General features: G+C 44.9%; 1 protein-coding gene across 2 annotated transcripts in view; it reads right to left on the reverse strand.

The window, feature by feature from the left end:
* strbp (spermatid perinuclear RNA binding protein) overlaps positions 1-20,596 on the reverse strand; it is a 141,920-nt gene that overhangs the window by 61,771 nt on the left and 59,553 nt on the right. The window lies entirely within an intron of this gene.

Raw genomic sequence — 20,596 nt, forward strand, 5'->3', positions numbered from 1 at the left:
GTTTCTTTTCAAATGTTTCCTACCCTCCCTTTGGTTGCTGTGCATCGTAACTAGGGGCGTGGTGCAAGGCAACATACCATTTATTTGCTGGTTTTTTTTTTCTTTGTTGTATAGCCAACTTGGCAGCTGATGAGTGCACGACGCACGAAACAGGCTTGTACTGCTATGAACTAAAGTTTGTTTTCCTACATCTATCTTATCTGCTGCGGGCTGCCCACATTCAGATCATCGGTCAGGACTCACCTCTTCAGACTTCATCTGTGATTTATGATGTTTGTTTTTCTTGCCCTTTTGTATCTGTCCAAGTGGGAGAGTACTGCTGGCGTCATGTGTGGCTGCCACTTCTCCCTCTCGTAGCCCCCCTTCCCATCCACCCCTGTATGTCTGTGTTATGTTTATCTGTCGTCTTGTTTCACCCCGTTTACTGTAAAGCGACTTTGAATATCAGAAAAGCGCTATATAAATTTAATTTATTATTATTATTATTAATATTTCGCTCCTCATTTGTTGAACACTTTCATCAACAGCACTGATGGTTTCCGGGGAAAAAAAAACACGCTATTATATATACACACACACACGTATGTATATTTTTTTTACATATCCATCTATCATCCATCAATCCATCTATCTGTAACTCCATATCTGTAACGCTATATGTATATATCTATCTGTAGAAAAAGAGAAAGATGAAGAAAGAATGAGATGACGAAAGCACAAAAAAAGAAAGACAGAAATAAAGAGCCAGAGTGGGGGATAGATACAGACTACACAAAAAAGAAACAGACTTACAAATTCTCTCTTGCATATATCTGTATAACTATCTATAAGACTATCTGTAATACTTTATCTGTATCTGTAACGCTATGTATATCTAGATATATCTGTAACTCTCTACATATATTTATCTGTAGATATATATATATATATGAGAGAGAGAGAGAGAATCATGTAATAACGTAATATAAAGTGTGAGAGGTCAGAAGTGGTGTGTATGAGCATTTGTGTTGCACATTTCCAAATCAATACAACGGCACCGCAGACGTACCGAGCATGTCCACAGGAACCCATAGTAGCAGACCTTATCATTGGCTGGCATGGCGGGGAAGCTAAAATGAATTTTAAGTTGGTGCTTAAACACTACAAAAACATTGACACTTTGTATATTATCTTTTTTTCCCTCTCTCTAAAGAAGACACTTAAATTCTTATTCGTCTGAAACCTTTCTTGCACCTTTAATTCAGATATTTGACGTGCAGCATGTTGCATTCTGGGCCATGCGGTGAGCATCGCATGCAGTATATGATGATGAAGAGGTGGCGGTGTAGATACCCTCTGCATTATGTCTCATTAATGCAGGCGATGCAGCAGCAGCAGCAGGCCACACACGTGCCGAGAGGATTTAAGAACAAAGGACACGGAGGGACTGGAGGAGGATACTGCTCTTTCTATATGCACGCATGTCTGGGTGGATGTATGGGGGGGATTACGCCTCCCTGTTTACGAGCTATTTATCCATTTTCTCTTATCGCTTTCAAAACTGTTCCCCTTTTCAAACCCGGCAAGAATACAGGAAGGATCTTTCTTTTGGCATCTTCATAATGTTGTCGTAAATTACTGCTAATGCTTTAAAGACAGGGGGAAAAAAAATCACCCGTTGAGGATAATCATAAATTTTGAACATCTAACTTTGAATCCTTTTTAGTTGTAATCTACTGCAAAAAAAAAAAAAAGGAAAGAAAGGAAAAAAATTCTTGACACTAACGTCAGCATTCAGCTTATTAATATCCTGGATATATTTCTTCGGGGTAGGAACACAAAATGAAGCCTGACCTCATTAAAGAAGAGCCCTTTATACCAGTGCAAATCATGTCAAAGGTAAAATGACACAGGCGCCATTTTTTTCATGGTGAGCATTGTAGACATCTTGTCACTAGCAGACTACACGTTATTGCTTTTTAAATAAACTCCTCCCTGTTGGAGTACATGGTGCTCACACATCTCTATGAAGTGTGTTTTCTAAGCCTGTCGTGACTCAACTAGGGAGAGATATGCAGGACATGGACACAAACAAGCCGGGGCATATACTAGAGTACTGTGGAGCTCAGCCATGATGGCTGAAGGTGCAGGCCGGGGCAGGGCAGTGTACAGTACTGATGAGCTAGCACGCTGCAGGAAATGCTGATGTTGCCTTTGGGAGGGTGATAGATAACACTGTCAGGAGAGTGCAACTCTCCGGTCAATTATTAAAATAGAGCAGAATCCATGCATTTTTTTTGTCAGGGCAACCCTCAGGAGGTTTAGGGTCACAGAATAATAAGGATGACGGTGTACGTATTTGTGGGTGAGGGGGTACATGTATGTGAGTCAGAACTGTGCACGGCACTTTTTATCTGTTTGTGCATTCCCCCCCCTTTTTATCCCCAATTGTACTTGGCCAATTACCCTATCTATTTTCCAAGCCGTCCCGGTCGCTGCACCACCCCTTCTGTCCAGCCACGCAGGGCTGCAGACTACCACATGCCTCCTCCGATACATGTGGAGTCGCCAGCCGTTTCTTTTCACCTGACAGTGAGGAGTTTCGCCAGGGGGACGTAGCGCATGGGAGGATCACGCTATTCCCCCAAGGTCCCCCTCCCCGACAGGCACCCCAACCAACCAAAGGAGGCGCTAATGCAGCGACCAGGACACATACCCACATCCGGCTTCCCACCCGCAGACACGGCCAATTGTGTCTGTAGGGACGCTCGACTAAGCTGGAGGCAACACGGGGATTCGAACCCGCGATCCCTGTGTTTGTAGGCAACGGAATAGACCACTACACTACCCGGTCGCTCCGATATGGACATTTGTTAACTCCAACAGGGGAAAAATAAATTAAAGCAGGGCACTATATCGATAGATCAGAGCGGGGCTACCAGACAGAGGGAAGAAAAAAGAAGGAAACAAGGAGAGACAGAGAGAAGGGTGGAAACAACTGGATTTTGTGTTACTTTTTTTTTTCTTCAGATGATTTTCAGTACCCCCCCCCCCCAGTTGGTTTGCTAGGCACTGGCCGGTAAAGCGGCTGGAGGTGTTCTGCTGGCCAGTACCTAGACTAGACACCCCTATAGGGTGTTGGAAGTAACCTGTCCCGCTACTCTGCAAATCCCTTTTTTGAAACGGCACGGTTTACTTGGATGCCATTGAAAAGTTATTTCACAACACCAGCATTTCCGACATCAGTGTGAGCCGGTGTCGTTTTTCACTACCCGCCTGTGTGTTGGTCTGGTAACATGACAGCCAACAGCTGCTCCGAGACAATTTCTACAATTGTCAGACCTCCCCTGGTCATACCGAGCTCACGGGGGAAAGTCTTAAAAATGGGTCTCCAGCTGAAGCCCAGAAAGGGGGTCACAAGAAAACCACAACGCCCCTAATAAAAATATCCGTACTGAAACGAGACAATTTCGTTAAAGCCTTGCGGAACAATGCATGTGAGCGGTTGTGGACCCACGAGGACAATTAGAGGGGTGGGAGGGGTGGGGGTGGGGGGGGAGATCCCCTGGCCAGCTGGGGACTCATTCCCTAATGGGCGGGCAGCTTGCATGCATGCACACACCAACACAGCAGCGTTTGCCGTCGCATTAGCGTAGCCACCGGGGCTGTTGCACCGACGGCCCCATTCTCATTAGTGACAGCGGCGGTGTGGCTGGTGGTGGCAGATGAGCAGATTAGCGAGGTGTATTAGGAAAAGTGAGATCAGATACAGATCAAACGCTAATACGGTTCACCGAATGGATTTGGAACGGCATAAAAATGTAACAAGAATTAGTTTCCCTTAAACAGCGACAATTTTCGACGATTTGGGAGAACGGATTCATCTATCTGTCTTGTCTTCCTCTTTCTTCTGTACTTGAATTTCTCTTCACCAGAAAGTGTGTGTCTGTGTGTGTGTGTGTGTGTGTCTGGCACAAGACACAAGCTTAGCAAGATCAGTAATAATTCATGTTAATGAGTCAGGGTTGATGGATATATATATATATAATATATATATATTTTATTAATCCCTGTGGGAACATTTTTCTCTTCATTCAACCCATCCTAGCTGTGTAGCTAGGGGCAGTGGGCAGCCGCCGTGCAGCGCCCGGGGACCAGCTCCAGTTTGTCTTTCCCTGCCTTGCTCAGGGGCACAGACAGCAGTATTAACCCTAACATGCATGTCTTTTTGATGGTGGAGGAAACCGGAGCACCCAGAGAAACCCCACCGCAGGCACGGGTAGAACATGCAAACTCCACACAGAGGACGACCGAGGATGGGATGACACCCCCCCCCCCCTCCAAGGTTGGACTACTCCGGAGTTCGAACCCAGGACCTTCTTGCTGTGAGGCGACAGCGCTAACCACTGGCACACGTGCCGCACTAAACCGACATGTCTGTTTGTGTTTGTATCCTATAAAGAGCAGAGACGAATCCATAACTAATATCCATTCTTATCCACCATGCTGCTGGCAGGTAGCGCTCATAAAATACTGCATCCCTCATGTCAGCCGCCCCCCCACACCCCGCCATGTTCCCTCATTTATTTTCAGCCCTCAACAAGAGTGGCTCAGTGACTCCATTCATTCCAGATCAATTCTGAAGACTAATGAGGAAGGAATGGGGAACATGTAAAAGGACAGAAAGAGAAGGGGTCAGATAAAAGCTGAGAGAGAGTAGCCTGGCAGAGAAAGTAAGTAAGGGAGACAAACGGAGAGACAGGGCGAACTGGTTGGAGACGGAAGTGTTAGAGTGAATGAGAGAGGACAGAGCGGGTTGGGGAAAACCAAGAAAAAGGGAAGAAGTGACAAATGAAAGAGGAAGAGGAAGAATGGCTATACGGGAGGGGGGAAGTGAAAAGAGTCAAGACAATGAGAAAAAGAGACGGAGGAAAGGAAGGGAGGAACTAAAAAAAGATGAAAAGGGTGTGTCTGGGTAGCGTGGCGGTCTATTCCATTGCCTACCAACACGGGGCTTGCAAGTTCGAATCCCCGTGTTACCTCCGGCTTGGTCGGGCGTCCCTACAGACACAATGGACCTATCACTCAGTCCCACCCCTTGAACGCAGACGAGCCAATGGCAGTGTAGTACCAAATGCATGCGGCGCTCACTCGGACATCTCGAGCTAACGACTCCATTAAGGAGCATCAGAGCTGCATCAGAAGTCGTGGTTTTTGTGATGTTTTATGGATATAAGTTGAACAAAAGTGGTCAAACGATATGCGTGGGGTACATGCAACGCTGATACGAGGTATCCTGAGAGGATAGGCAATGGGGTATATTTTATCCCATATATGCCTCTCCAGGGTTAGCGTTAGTTAATTGAAGGTAAATTCATTTATCTTACCCCGCGGTGCACGAACAACGCTGGTCCTAGATGATGTTATCTGCAGTCTTGATGACCGTCAGATGAGGCTTTTCCCTCTTGCATTGTGATCTGTAAACTCTCGCCTCCAGTTTAAGCTTTGTCACCCACCATATCTAGTTTTACATTTTGTACACATCCCTCCATAGCATAGTGAAGTCCTTTTTGATGGCTTCTAGACGAAACCAGGTCCTCCTGTCTCCAGATGTTATGTATAGCCTCTTGGGATACAGTTTTGACACCGATAACTGCCATTGTGAGTCTCTAGTCAGCCCGGATAGCGTGTCCGAGTTAGCAACAGTAACTAAGGGGGGTGGTGCTTAGCGATAGGTCCATTGGCCGTGTCTGCAGGTGGGAAGCCGGATTGTGGTTATGTGTCCTGGTCGCTACACTAGTGCCTCCTCTGGTCGGTCGGGGTGCCTGTTCGGGGGGTGGGGGGTAGCGTAATCCTCCTACGCGCTACGTCCCCCCGGCGAAACTCCTCACTGTCAGGTGAAAAGAAGCGGCCGGTGACTCCACATGTATCGGAGGAGGCATGTGGCAGTCTGCACCTCTCCCCGGATCGGCAGAGAGGGTGGAGCAGTGACTGGGACAGCTTGGATGGGTAGGGTTAATTGGCCGGATACAATTGGGGAGAACAAAAATCAAATTAAAAAAAAAAGGAAAAGGAAGGAGGGAAATTAAGAGAATAAAAGGAAAGAGCCACATAAATATGAGACTGCTCATTAGAGCTGTCTTCTTCTGCCATTATGAGAAAATGCTTCACATTAATACTTAATTAAACTCCGTGTCTACCTACCAAACCACATCGTACTTTAATAGAACTGTATTACCTGAACTCTCAAACGCTCACTTGCTCACACCCGAGTCTGCCGAGCTGTCTGCACAGCCCCGGGCGGTCTCCGCTCAGCTCGGAGATGAAGATTTAAAAACCACGCGAGAGCAACGGCAGTTCAACCTTTTCAAACGTGTATGCAAGGCTGCACAACCTCGTACGTAGGTACACAAAGCTTCACACCGACACTCAGAGGCGCACACCTACACACACATCACAGTGGCGGCAAGGTGAACGAGGCCCTTTACAGCCGACAGCACAGAGGTCGGTGTTCATCAGCACAGAGCTCTCTTTTAACTGCCCTGTTTTTTCTCTCTTTATCCTAGTTCCTCCGTTCATCTTCATCTGCACCCGGTCACCTTCCTCCTGATGTGCGCTTTTATCTTCAGCTTCACATGCACACTAATTACCCCGCAGTTCCCAGGACAGGTGAGCTTTAACTTCTGCCCAGAGTTCACAGGACAGGTGAGTTATAACTTCTGCCCAGAGTTCACAGGACAGGTGAGCTTTAACTTCTGCCCAGAGTTCACAGGACAGGTGAGGTCTAACTTCTGCCCAGAGTTCACAGGACAGGTGAGCTCTAACTTCTGCCTCGGCATGGCTCACCGTGGACAGAGAGGCGGTGTCAACCAAGCATGAGCCAACACATCAGACAGTAGCACACGGTCTGTGTTAACTTATCAGCTGTGAGCTACAGACCCACACCTGTCATCACAGATGTTAACTTATCAGCTGTGAGCTACAGACCCACACCTGTCATCACAGACAGTAGCACACGGTCTGTGTTAACTTATCAGCTGTGAGCTACAGACCAACACCTGTCATCACAGACAGTAGCACACGGTCTGTGTTAACTTATCAGCTGTGAGCTACAGACCCACACCTGTCATCACAGACGTTAACTTATCAACTGTGAGCTACAGACCAACACCTGTCATCACAGACAGTAGCACACGGTCTGTGTTAACTTATCAGCTGTGAGCTACAGACCAACACCTGTCATCACAGACAGTAGCACATGGTCTGTGTTAACTTATCAGCTGTGAGCTACAGACCCACACCTGTCATCACAGACAGTAGCACACGGTCTGTGTTAACTTATCAGCTGTGAGCTACAGACCAACACCTGTCATCACAGACAGTAGCACACGGTCTGTGTTAACTTATCAGCTGTGAGCTACAGACCAACACCTGTCATCACAGACAGTAGCACACGGTCTGTGTTAACTTATCAGCTGTGAGCTACAGACCCAGACCTGTCATCACAGACAGTAGCACACGGTCTGTGTTAACTTATCAGCTGTGAGCTACAGACCAACACCTGTCATCACAGACAGTAGCACATGGTCTGTGTTAACTCATCAACTGTGAGCTATTTATTATAGTACAGACCCACACCTATTTATTATAGTACAGACACACACCTATTTATTATAGTACAGACCCACACCTGTTTGTTATAGTACAGACCCACACCTGTTTATTATAGTACAGACCCACACCTATTTATTATAGTACAGACCCACACCTGTTTGTTATAGTACAGACCCACACCTGTTTATTATAGTACAGACCCACACCTATTTATTATAGTACAGACCCACACCTATTTATTATAGTACAGACCCACACGTTTATTATAGTACAGACCCACACCTGTTTATTATAGTACAGACCCACACCTGTTTATTATAGTAGAGACCCACACCTGTTTGTTATAGTACAGACCTGTCACCACAGCATGCTAGCGCTAATGAAAAGAGCAGTCACAAACTCACAATCACCAAGCATGACACCGCCCCCCCCTCTCTGTCTCTCGCGCACGCACGCACACACATACGCCTGCATGCACGCACACACACACACACACACACAGACACACACACAGCCAGACACACACACGTGCGTGCATGCACACACAGACACACACACACAGACTGACAGACACACACACACACACACACACACACACACAGACACACACACACACACCTCCAGTGGAAAACAGGGGCATATGGAACAAAGAGCATGGGCAGACTTGAAGAGGTCAGCTTACAAGCAAGACAATCAGACCCCATCTATATTTCAGCCACGGAAAACGTAGACAATACACTCACAAACTAAGATCAGCTGAGGGAGCCTTCACTGACAAGCCACAGGAAGGATCACGTTCTAATGCCCCAGGTATCACTTGAGACAAATTTGTCCTCATGTAATACGAGGCTTATTGACGAAATAAAAAAGTGGTTATGTTGACGAGTTGCCTAAGCTGATCTCAAATCGTGAAAGTTGGCTGATTCTTGAATTAGCCTGTCTGATATCTATTTAAATGTGGGATGAAATGTATATCTGACACTGTAAACAAAAATTTAACTGCGTAGTTACGCCCCAATAAATCCAATGTTGCGTTTCATTTTGACTGGAGACATGACATTTTGGACTCTAATGTATTTGTGTATGTAAGTATGGGTTTTGAATCCTTCTAAGTGATTCATTAAAACAGGCAGGCTCGTGTGTGTATGCTGATCTCTGGGAACCATAAGCTACACTGACATCTAAGCCCTGAACAATTTTAGTTCCCAGCCCTAAATGTTGGTACGCTGTAAAAAAACAATCTGCTGGTTTAACACAAAAAAAAAGCAAGGCAATCTATTACAAGCCCTTTTCTGAGTAATCACAACTTGAGCATGCACACTCTAGTTCAGGGGGGCTAACCATGTGCCATGGAGCGCCATGTGTATGCAGGTTTTCATCCCAGCTGGACCCCACACCAGGTGAGTTCACTGATTAGCAACCCTTCAACCAAAGAGAAAGAACATATCAGAGAAACCACCTGGTGTGGAGTCGGATTGGAAAGCAAATCTGCCTACACATGGCTCTCCATGGCACATGGTTAGCCACCACTGCTCTAGTTGATATTACTCAGAAAAGGTCTTGTAATAGGTTGCCTTACTTTTGTAGGTTAAACCAGCAGATTATTTTTTACAGCGTGTGCGCATGCAAAATCTAGTTGAGATTACTCAGAAAAGGTCTTGTAATAGGTTGCCTTACTTTTTTTAAAAGTTAAACCAGCAGATCTTTTTTTTACAGTGTAGAAGAAGCAGCTCAATTTTTAGACTTTCAGTTGTTTGGAGATTTCATAATAACAGCTGGATGGAGATTCATGTGGAAAACAGTAAGTGTGCAAAAATACATGTACTCAACACGGGGAATGACTCAATTTTTCTCCCTCACATTGATTCTGCAACATTCACATGAAATATAGCGATGGCTTCTGATGAAGTATTTATAGAGGCAGGGTAGCGAGGCTTGTAAGGGTTACTGCTAGTTGGCGAGAGAGAGAGAGAGGGGGAGAGAGAAAGAGAGACAGAAAGACAGACAGAAAGAGAGAGAGAGAGAGAGAGAGAGAGAGAGAGAGAGAGAGAGAGAGAGAGAGAGAGAGAGAGAGAGAGAGAGAGAGAGAGAGAGAGAGAGAGAGAGAGAGAGAGAGAGAGAGAGAGAGAGAGAGAGAGAGAGGCGCTCTGCTGCACTCTGACAAAGTCACTGCTTTCTCAAGGACACTGCGGTTTACGGGGAAGAAAGAAGTAAGGAGGTCTGAGAAAGGAAAAACAGTAAACACGTAAGATAAAAAATAGAGGAAGGATGGTAGGGAGGAGGTAATGAGAAGGCTGTGAGACTGAAAAAAAAACTGTTTGCAAAAACCAAAAAGATGGAAGCAGAGAAGATGAAAGACAAAAGCGGTAGCCAAGGTACAGGGTGCGAGACAGAGAGACAGTGTGACTGAAAGGGAGCTCAGGAAAACAAGCAGTGGCAGGGGAATACCTCCACAGAGATGTCCTCAGAGCAGGTGTGTTTTGCAAGTGTGTGTGAGAACGCGCACATTTCAGTGCTTGTTCAACCATAAGATGTGCAGTGCACAAGTCAGCATAAGACAGACCCATAAAACCTGACAATTTATCCACAAATTAGTTTATTAATTAATTAATGTATTTATTTATCTATTTATAGTTTATTTAATTTATCCACAAATTGTCAGCACTGTGCTGACAAGTGAGGAGAGTGTGTTGAGAAGATGGAAGGAGTACTTTGAGGGGCTGATGAATGAAGAAAATGAGAGAGAGGGAGAGAGAGCAGTGGAATTGTGAGGATGCAAGGAGTCGAGGTGACAAAGTCGTTTGAGTTTAAATACTTGGGGTCAACTGTCCAAAGTAACGGGGAGTGCAGAAGAGAGGTGAAGAAGAAAGTGGAGTGGGTGGAGAAGAGTATCAGGAGTGATTTGCGACAGAAGGGTACCAGCAAGAGTTAAAGGGGAGGTTTACAAGTTCGTAGTGAGACCAGCTATGTTGTATGGTTTGGAGACGGTGGCAGAGATGAAAAGTCAGGAGGTGGAGTTGGAGGTGGAAGAATTGAAGATGTTAAGATTTTCATTGCGAGTGATGAAGAAGGACAGGATTAGGAACGAGCATATTAGAGGGACAGCTCAGGTTGGACAGTTTGGAGACAAAGCAAGAGAGGCAAGATTGAGATGGTTTGGACATGTGTGGAGAAGAGATGCTGGGTATATTGGGAGAAGGATGCTGAATATGGTGGCACTGCCAGGGAAGAGGAAAAGGGGAAGGCCAAAGAGGAGGTTTATGGATGTGGTGAAGGAGGACATGCAGGTGACTGGTGTGACAGAGGAAGATGAAGAGGACAGGAAGAGATGGAAACGAATGATCCGCTGTGGCGACCCCTAACGGGAACAGTCAGAAGTAGTAATAGTAGTAGTCATCCACAAATTAACAAGCCTATTGACCATATGAAAACGCAAAATTACATGAAACAATTGCAGACAACTCATAGAAACCCATAGAACCAATTTAGTAATGAAAGGTACTCCAAAAGCACTGTGCAGTTATATTAAGCACTCGGAGGAGCTGATCAACATAGACTGGAATAGCTTTCTGTGTCTATCTGAGTCTGACCAATGGCCTCCGAAAACCACTATGGAAATCAATTATTTGCAGAAACACATACACACAGTGAGAACTCTTAACCAAATGTGATGTTGGCAGAGAATGAAACCATTTAGCTAATTTTAAAAATAAAAAAACAAACTTTATATTACTATACAGCTCAAAAAACTAAACTAAGGTGAATTCAAGTGACCACCAAGACCACAGCTATTGATCAGCGGTGACTACAACTGCACATGAGCCTGCATGGTGTAAACCTGGGCAGCTAAAACTAATGCCACACTTCTGTTGGACAAAGAAACAGAAAAATATCTGGCTACTTGATCTCTCTCTCTCTCTCTCTCTCTCTCTCTCTCTCTCTCTCTCTCTCTCTCTCTCTCTCTCTCTCTCTCTCTCTCTCTCTCTCTCTCTCTCTCTCTCTCTCTCTCTCTCTCTCTCTCTCTCTCTCTCTCTCTCTCTCTCTCTCTCTCTCTCTCTCTCTCTCTCTCTCTCTCTCTCTCTCTCTCTCTCTCTCTCTCTCTCTCTCTCTCTCTCTCTCTCTCTCTCTCTCTCTCTCTCTCCCTCCCTCCCTCCACCTCTCCCACACACACACATCTAACCACCAACTAAGCAATAACACAGAAAGACTATGAATAATTCCAATATTTTGCAAGACCATGTACAAATTTTCTGCCTCATAGTCACTCAGACCACAGACACAGACACGTTAAAGCCCCTGTAGTCTCTTCATAATAAACACTCAGACCACATACACAGACGTGTTAAAGCTTCTGTAGTCTCTTCATAATAAACACTGCGTTGTGTGTGTGCCTACACACAAATTAAACAGCACAGACTTTGGAGCAATGTTACATGACAGATGCAACATCTGTTAGGCATCAGGACCTTAATTTAACTATGTAAGAATAAAGGGAAAAGGCAAAGAGAAGAGGAAGACAAAGAGGTAGATGTGAAGAAATAAAGAATGAGGGCGAGATGTAACAACGGTTAGGTAAATGTCAACCTTGATTGACAGGTGGACTAACAGAAAAATTATGGATAAATGGAAGGAAAGTTGGTATGCAAGTGGAGGAAAAGGTGGACAATGGGTAGACAAACAGATGATAAAAAGGTAGACACACCACAGGTGAATAAGTGGAGAAACAGAGTGAACAAGTAGAAAGATAAAAATGGTGGATAGGTGAACAGAAAGATGGGTGGTGGTTAACCTGATAAATAGACAGGGGTTGGATAGGTGAACGGACAACGGGATAAGTATAAAGACGGATAAGTGCTTGACAGGTGGACAGACAGGTGCTTGATAGTTGGACAGACAGGTGCTTGATAGGTGGACAGTAAGGTGCTTGATAGGTGGACAGACAGGTGCTTGATAGGTGGACAATAAGGTGCTTGATAGGTGGACAGACAGGTGCTTGATAGGTGGCCAGACAGGTGCTTGATAGGTGGACAGTAAGGTGCTTGATAGGTAGACAGACAGGTGCTTGATAGGCAGACAAACTGACATAGCCAGATGGTGGGAAAAATGGAAAGAAAGACAGGTGCTGAAAAGGTGGAAAGACACAAAGGCGAAGGACAGATGCACAGGCAAATGATGTGTAAGTGGACAGAAAGACAGGTTTTGGATAGGTAGATAGACAAGTTTTGGATAGGTAGACAGGTGATGAAATGGGACACACACAGGAAGTGGGAAACGTAATAAACTAGTGGTCAGACAGGTCAATGAAAGGTGGGCAGAGAGACATATCATGGTTACGTGGAAGGACAGAGAGGTAGTGGTTAGGTGAACAGCAAGCTAGATACATGAAAAGATAGATGGGTGGCTGACAGGTGGACAAACTGACAAAGGGCAGCCAGGTGGTGGAAAACAGGAAGAGATAGACAGTTGGTGAAAAGGTGGAAAGACACAAAGGCAAAGAACAGATGCAAAGGTAAGCGATGGGTAAGTGGACAGAAAGACAGGTTTTGGATAGGTAGACCAGTTTTGTGCTGGAAATGTGCTGACAAGCAAGGAGAGTGTAATGAGAAGGTGGAGGGAGTACTTTGAGAGGCCGATGAATGAAAAAAATGAGAGAGAGAGAGAGAGAGAGAGAGAGAGAGAGAGAGAGAGAGAGAGAGAGAGAGAGAGAGAGAGAGAGAGAGAGAGAGAGAGTGCGAGAGCGAGAGCGAGAGAGAAGGTTGGATGATGTGGGGATAGTGAAACAAGAAGTGCAGTGGATTAGAACGGAGGAAGTGAGGGCAGCTATGAAGAGGATGAAGAGTGGAAAGGTGGTTGGTCCAGATGACATACCTGTGGAGGCATGGAGATGTTTAGGAGAGATGGCAGTGGAGTTTTTAACTAGATTGTTTAACACAATCTTGGAAAGTGAGAGGATGCCTGAGGAGTGGAGAAGAAGTATACTGGTACCGATGTTCAAGAATAAGGGTAAAGGGCTGGGCTGTGGTAACTACAGAGGTATAAAGTTGATCAGCCACAGCATGAAGATATGGGAAAGAGTAATAGAAGCTAGGTTAAGAGGAGAGGTGATGATTAGCAAGCAGCAGTATGGTTTCATGCCAGGAAAGAACACCACAGATGTGACGTTTGCTTTGAGAATGTTGATGGAAAAGTATAGAGAAGGCCAGAAGGAGTTGCATTGTGTCTTTGGGGACTTAAAGAAAGCATATGACAGGGTGCCGAGAGAGGAGGTGAGGTATTGTAGGAGGAAGTCAGGAGTGGCAGAGAAGTATTTAAGAGTGGTGCAGGATATGTATGAGGGCAGTTTGACAGTGGTGAGGTGTGCGGTTGGAATGACGGATGGGTTCAAGGTGGAGGTGGGATTACATCAAGGATCGGCTCTGAGCCCTTTTTGTTTGCAATGGTGATGGACAGGTTGACGGATGAGATCAGGCAGGAGTCTCCATGGACTATGATGTTTGCGGATGACATAAGGAGAACCTGAAGAGGTGGAGGTATGCACTGGAGAGAAGAGGAATGAAGGTCAGTAGGAGTAGGACGGAATACATGTGCATGAACAAGAGGGAGGACAGCGGAATGGTGAGGATGCAAGGAGTAGAGGTGATGAAGTCATATGAGTTTAAATACTTGGGGTCAACTGTTCAAATAATGGGGAGTGCTGAAGAGAGATGAAGAAGAGAGGTCAGGCAGGGTGGAGTGGGTGGAGAAGGATGTCAGGAGTGATTTGCGAAAGAAGGGTACCAGCAATATTTAAAGGGAAGGTTTACAAGATGGTTGTGAGACCAGCTATGTTGTATGGTTTGGAGACGGTGGCACTGATGAAAAGACAGGGGGCGGAGCTGGAGGTGGCAGAGTTGAGGATTCTAAGAGGATTAGGAACGAGTATATTAGAGGGACAGCTCAGATTGGACGGTTTGGAGAAAAAGATAGAGAGGCAAGACTGAGATGGTTTGAACATGTGCGGACGAGAGATGCTGGGTATATTGGGAGAAGGATGCTGAATATGGTGGCACTGCCAGGGAAGAGGAAAGGAGAAAGGCCAAAGAAGAGGTTTATGGATGTGGTGAGAGAGGACATGCAGGTGGCTGGTGTGGCAGAGGAAGATGCAGAGGACAGGAAGCAATGGAAATGGATGATCTGCTGTGGCAACCCCTAACAGGAGCAGCCGAAAGTAGTAGTAGTAGCAGCAGTAGTAGTAGTAGTAGTAGTAGTGGTAGCATTAGTAGTAGAAGATAGACAAGTTTTGGATAGGTAGACAGGTGATGAACTGGGACACACACAGGAAGTAGGAAAAGTGATAAACTAGTGGACATGTCAACGAAAGGTGGGCAGAGAGAAATATCATGGATACATGGAAGGATAGACAGGTAGTGGTTAGGTGAACAGACAGCTGGATAAGTGAAAAGACAGATAGGTGCTTGACAGGTGCCCAGAAAGGTGCTTGATAGGTGTCCAGACATACAAATGCTAAATATGTGGACACACTGACAAGGGGCAGCCAGGATGTGGGATGAACTGGGACAGACAGGAAGTGGGAAAAGTGATAAATTAGTGGGCAGACATGTCAACGAAAGGTGGACAGAGAGACAGATCGGGGATATGTGGAAGGATAGACAGGTGGTGGCTAGGTGAACAGGCAAGTGCTGATAGGTTGACTAATATGTGAATAAGTGGGTAGACTGGGAGACAGCCTGACAAGTGATGGAAAAGTGGGAAGATAGGTGGTGAAAAAAGTGGAAAGAACGACAGGGATGAAATAGTGAACTGACAGGTGGTGGAAATAGGTGGACAGAGGTGAATGAGTGGATAGAAAAATGGGTGGTGAATTGGTGGACAAATATGTGATAGATAAATTGAAAGACATACAGGTGGTGGACAGGTGGACACAAAGGCTGGGGGAAAGTTAGACAGTCAATCAATTGATAAATCGATACAGAGACAGGTGTTGGAAAGAAAGACAGACTGAAAAATGGTAGATTGGTGGACAGAGTTGCTGGGTAGGGGGCATAGAGACATGCTGGAGCTAGGCAGACAAGTGGTGTGCAAGTAGACAGACTGGTGAGTAGGTGAGGGGAAAATAGGGCTGAATGACAATCACGAAAATCATTAAGCAATATTTTCACTGATCAATTACAATATTTAAGATAAATGCATGCACAACTTTGACATAATTGTTCCGATTCCGTTGTTTATGTCCCAGTGAACTCATATGGGCAAACTATAATGCGGTGCACGCATTCGCCGAGACACTAGTCCTACTCTACAAGGACGACCTCTCATCAGGCTTTCGATCACAGCTACTTTCATTTCAAAATACTCTGAGGTCAGAAATAAAAACCACTGAAATGGGTTCAATTAAAGATCTGACCGAGCTCCTGTTCCTGAGACACGCACCTATTCTGCCCTCGTGTCACAGACGTGGCTACTGCTCTCAAGCTTTTTTTAACCATTCCTTTCTCTGAAAATCATCAAAAATTATCTGAGAAGCAAAACGTCTCAGGACAGACTCTCCGGACTAGCGATTCTCAGCACTGAAGGCCAGCGTGCTCGCCAGATAGATTTAACAAACGTTGTCAAGGAATTTGCACAGAGAAATGCAAGGAGGATAGGACGTCTTGGTCACTGTTAAAGGTAAGAAAGAATACATTTGACTCTATTAGGGATATTTATTAATCATGAAATCAAATGAACTCGGGGTAAGCTGTTGGCCTAGCCTTATGCCTATTTGTGTGTCTGTTTTTTGTGCTCGTTTATGAATGGACGGTCCATTGAATTGTGTGTTCGTTCTATACTGGCTACCAAAATAACTGTCTCGGCCTAGGTTGAGCGTCTACAGTTTGGTTTTGCCCACTGCCATGGTACCGATTGTTTTTGGCTTGCTATTACAGAGCTGTATGTTGGGTAGCGTTACATGGCTTGCGTGATGGGTTTTATTCCAAGTTGAGTAATCAGAAGATGACATTAACTACTAACTTAGCTATCTTACTGAACTTGCATTATACACTGGACAGTGGTCATTTTACTATAAGTCACATAATTATTGCGTGCATGTGTGTGTGTGCGCTTTAGTTAATTTCACTGTTGTCACGTTAACCGCATCTACATTGCAAAAGGGCCCATGCCCCCTCCCTCTGGGGGGGGGGTCACAGGATTTTACGGTACACCACTGTACTCAACATTAAGAGTTGACAGTAGAGCTTTCAAATAATTACAAGAGCTGATTCTATATCTTCTTTCCCTAATCATATCTTTTGCCAAGTAATGTCCCACAGACTCTTGACAGACAGACTGTTTTTGAAAACACACATCAATTTTCCTGATGTTAGTTTTACCATGGAGTGGGACCAGGACAGATTGCTGCTTAAGTCCTAAACTATTATCAGCCTAACTTGCGTCAGCATGTTGGATTTTGTAATAGCTCTCAAGATGATGGAAAGAATCTATCAAGTTACTTTTGGCTGAAGCAACAACCTGGACACAAAATTTTGAGTTTTCGCAGTTAAGATTCCTGATAATGTGGAATAAATACATACTTAGTATTTCCAGATTAGAGAAATTGATCTGTTTTTCGGCATTTACACAAAGCAGTTATGATCTGATTCAAAGAATGCCTTATAACCTCTCTGTAATGCCCGTAATGACAACTACTGCAACGATTCGGTGATGTTTGTGACTTTACTAACTTATTTAGCTTGATATAAATGCTGTAGCATTGTTTGTGAGTTGCATGAAGTGATGGAGAGTGTACCCAAAGAGGACAGTGTGGTGACTGGAGAGGACTTGGGCATGTTGGTGAAGGAAACAGAGGAGATGGATAGCTTCTTCTGAAGGAGAGGAATGTGGATGGACGGATGGTGGTGGATTTTGCAAAATGGATGGAAATGGCTGTGGTGAACATGTATTTCAAGAAGAGGGAGGAACACAGGGTGAAATAAGAGTGGAGGAAGGTGCACACAGGTGGACAATCTTATGAAGGAGGTGCAATCTGAAAGAGAGTGGAGACTGCAAGGTGGTAACAGGAGAGAGAGTAGCTAGGCAGCATCGGATGGTGAGTAAGAGAGTGAAGGCAGAGCCAAGGATCAAATGGTGGAAGATGAAGATGGAAGACTGTTGTGTGGAGTTCAGGGAGGAGTTAAGACAGGCACTGGGTGGTAGTGAAGAGTTGCCGGATGGCTGGGCAATTACTGCAGAAATAGTGAGGGAGATAGCTAGGAAGGTACTTGGTGTGTCATTCTGACAGAGGAAGGAAGACAAGGAGACTTAGTGGTGGAATGAGAAAGTACAGGAAAGTATACAGAGGAAGAGGTTGGCGAAGAAGAAGTGGGATAGTCTGATAGGCCGGAGAGTCTGTCCTGAGAGATGAAGAAAGCAGACAGGAGTAAAAGGAGATATGGCATAAAGCAAAGAGGGAGGTGGCGAAAGCAAAGGAAAAGGCGTATGGTGAGCCGTATGAGAGGTTAGACACTAACGAAGGATGAAGGATATGCAGCAGGTAAGGATGATGAAGGACAGAGATGGAAATGTGTTGACAGATTGGTAGACAGGTGGACAGACTGACAAACTGGCGGTGGATAGACAGGTGGACAGATGGACTAATAGATGGTGGACACGTTGAATAGACATGTTGAGATGGACAGGCTGAATAGACAGACGTGTTCAGTCAGACAGTTCAGTCGAAAGAAAGGTGGCTAGCTGGGCAGAAAGGCTAGCTAGGTGCCCAGATAGGCAGCTGGATGGAAAGGTCAGTGGACAGTTGAACAGAAACCCTGGTACATAGAAAAGAAAAGGACCCCAGAGAGAAACAAAAAGCCAGGATGAACTGATAAAAGGGTAGAAAAATATATGGCAAGCGTGCTGTGGGATAGACAGACTGACTGACAGAGAAAAAGGAATAGAAAGATGGATAGGTGAATGGATGGATGATAGAAAGGTAGATATACATTTCAGCAAATAGGCGAATATGACAGAGCAGCAATAAATGGCTAGCGGAATGGAAAGATGAGTGAAAGAAGAATGATGGATGGTCTAACAGACAGAAGAGGGATGTGCAGACAAGAGAAAGATGGTCATTAGAAGCAACAATGGGTGGAGGTATGGATTATTTGACATGTGGGCAAATGAAGAGATGGTTCAACAGATGATGGATATATGCAAAGAAAAAGGGATACATGAATGGATGATAGAGCTGTATATGAGTGTAGATGGACCAACAGAGGTGTAGAGAGATGGATGGACAAACAGAGGGTACATGGACCGAAGGATGGATGGCTAGATGAAGGGGAAGATAGACTGATGGATAGGTGAAATAAAGACTAGATGAACGGCCAAATGATGTAGGTACAATGTTAAAAGGATGATAGATGGACAAGACAGGCCAGCTTGTAGGAAGGGTGGAGAAAAGACAGATGGATAAACAAATAAAGGTGGCTGAACTGAAAGATAGATTGACAATATACTTGACAAATGTGAGTAATTACATGATAGACGGAGGCATAGATGGACATTTGGGCGGAAATAGAGGGATATACAGATGTTGGGACAGGCAATCAGAGGGCTGGATGGAAATACAAACAGCTATAGATGACGGAAAAACAGACAAATGGATAGATTAATAATCAGTAATGAAACTGATGAGAGAGAGAGAGAGAGAGAGAGAGAGAGAGAGAGAGAGAGAGAGAGAGAGAGAGAGCCTGGAGCAGAGGAGTGGAGAGGACCCAGAGACTCGTACCCTTTTCCTTGATGTAAACAGCCTGGGACAAAGATAGGCTGTCTTCTGGTTGAAATTAATAATTTCACACACACTTCCAAAACAAACTAAAAACCAATCCATCCTTTAGAATGTAGAGAAACAACGCCCTCTCTCATGGTCCACGTGTGCTTTCCATGTAAGCGTACTCTGAACACCCATCCATCAATACATTATCCAAACCGCTTATCGTGCTCTCAGGGTCGCTGGAGAGTATCCCAGCAGTCATTGGGCAGCAGGTGGGGAGACACCCTGGACAGGCCGTCAGTCCATCACAGGGCCGACACATCCACACACACACACACATTAACAACTAGCTAGGGACAATTTAGTGCGGCCGAGTCACCTGACCTACATGTCTTTGGACCGTGGGAGGAAACTGGAGCACCCGGAGGATACCCACACGGATGTGGGGGGAACATGCAAACTCTACACAGAGGACAACCCGGGACGACCCCCAAGGTTGGACTACCCCGGAGCTCGAACCCAGGATCTTCTTGCTGTGAGGCGACCGCGCTAACCACTGCACCACCGTGCCGCCATACTCGGAACTATTAAATGAATAACCTCATATACATGAAATATACCAAACACTGCTTTTATTTTTGGACTATGGACCCACATTTTCTGACAACAACTTAAAAATGTATGATTAAATCAGTCAGAATTACAAAATGGTTATCTGCGTTATTTCTGTGGCTGAAGGGACAGAGACATTTTTACACCGTTTTGACTAAAAATGGCTCTCATCATTTTACTCCTCTTACATCTTTGTTACTCACTGTTGTATGTTGTTTACTAAGCATCAGTACCAATACTGTATTGATAATGTAAAAAAAACCCAAAAACAATTTGTTGGCTTTCTTGTGTAATTCCAAAAAAGAATAGCAACAATTTTATAAGTAAATAAACTGAGACCCACACACACAATAATGTTGGCAAGCAGAAAATACAGCAAAGAAACACACATGTTTCACAGCCAACAAAAATGAATAATCTTTAGTTCAGCTTAATGACCTCAGCAGTACTCTAAAAAGAAAACACATGGACAAGTGCCGAGACACAAACAAAAACACACACACACACACATACATACACACAGTTATTCATTCAGTCTTGGGCTCAGCGGGGGGGTGAACTGACCTATCTGCTACAGCTCTGCTGCTGTTTTCTGGCTGATTGAGCAGCTCTGTAAACAAGGAGCCACGTGGTCTTTAGTAG

Source organism: Lampris incognitus, chromosome 12, assembly GCF_029633865.1.
Source record: "Lampris incognitus isolate fLamInc1 chromosome 12, fLamInc1.hap2, whole genome shotgun sequence".
Taxonomy (NCBI): Eukaryota; Metazoa; Chordata; class Actinopteri; order Lampriformes; family Lampridae; genus Lampris; species Lampris incognitus.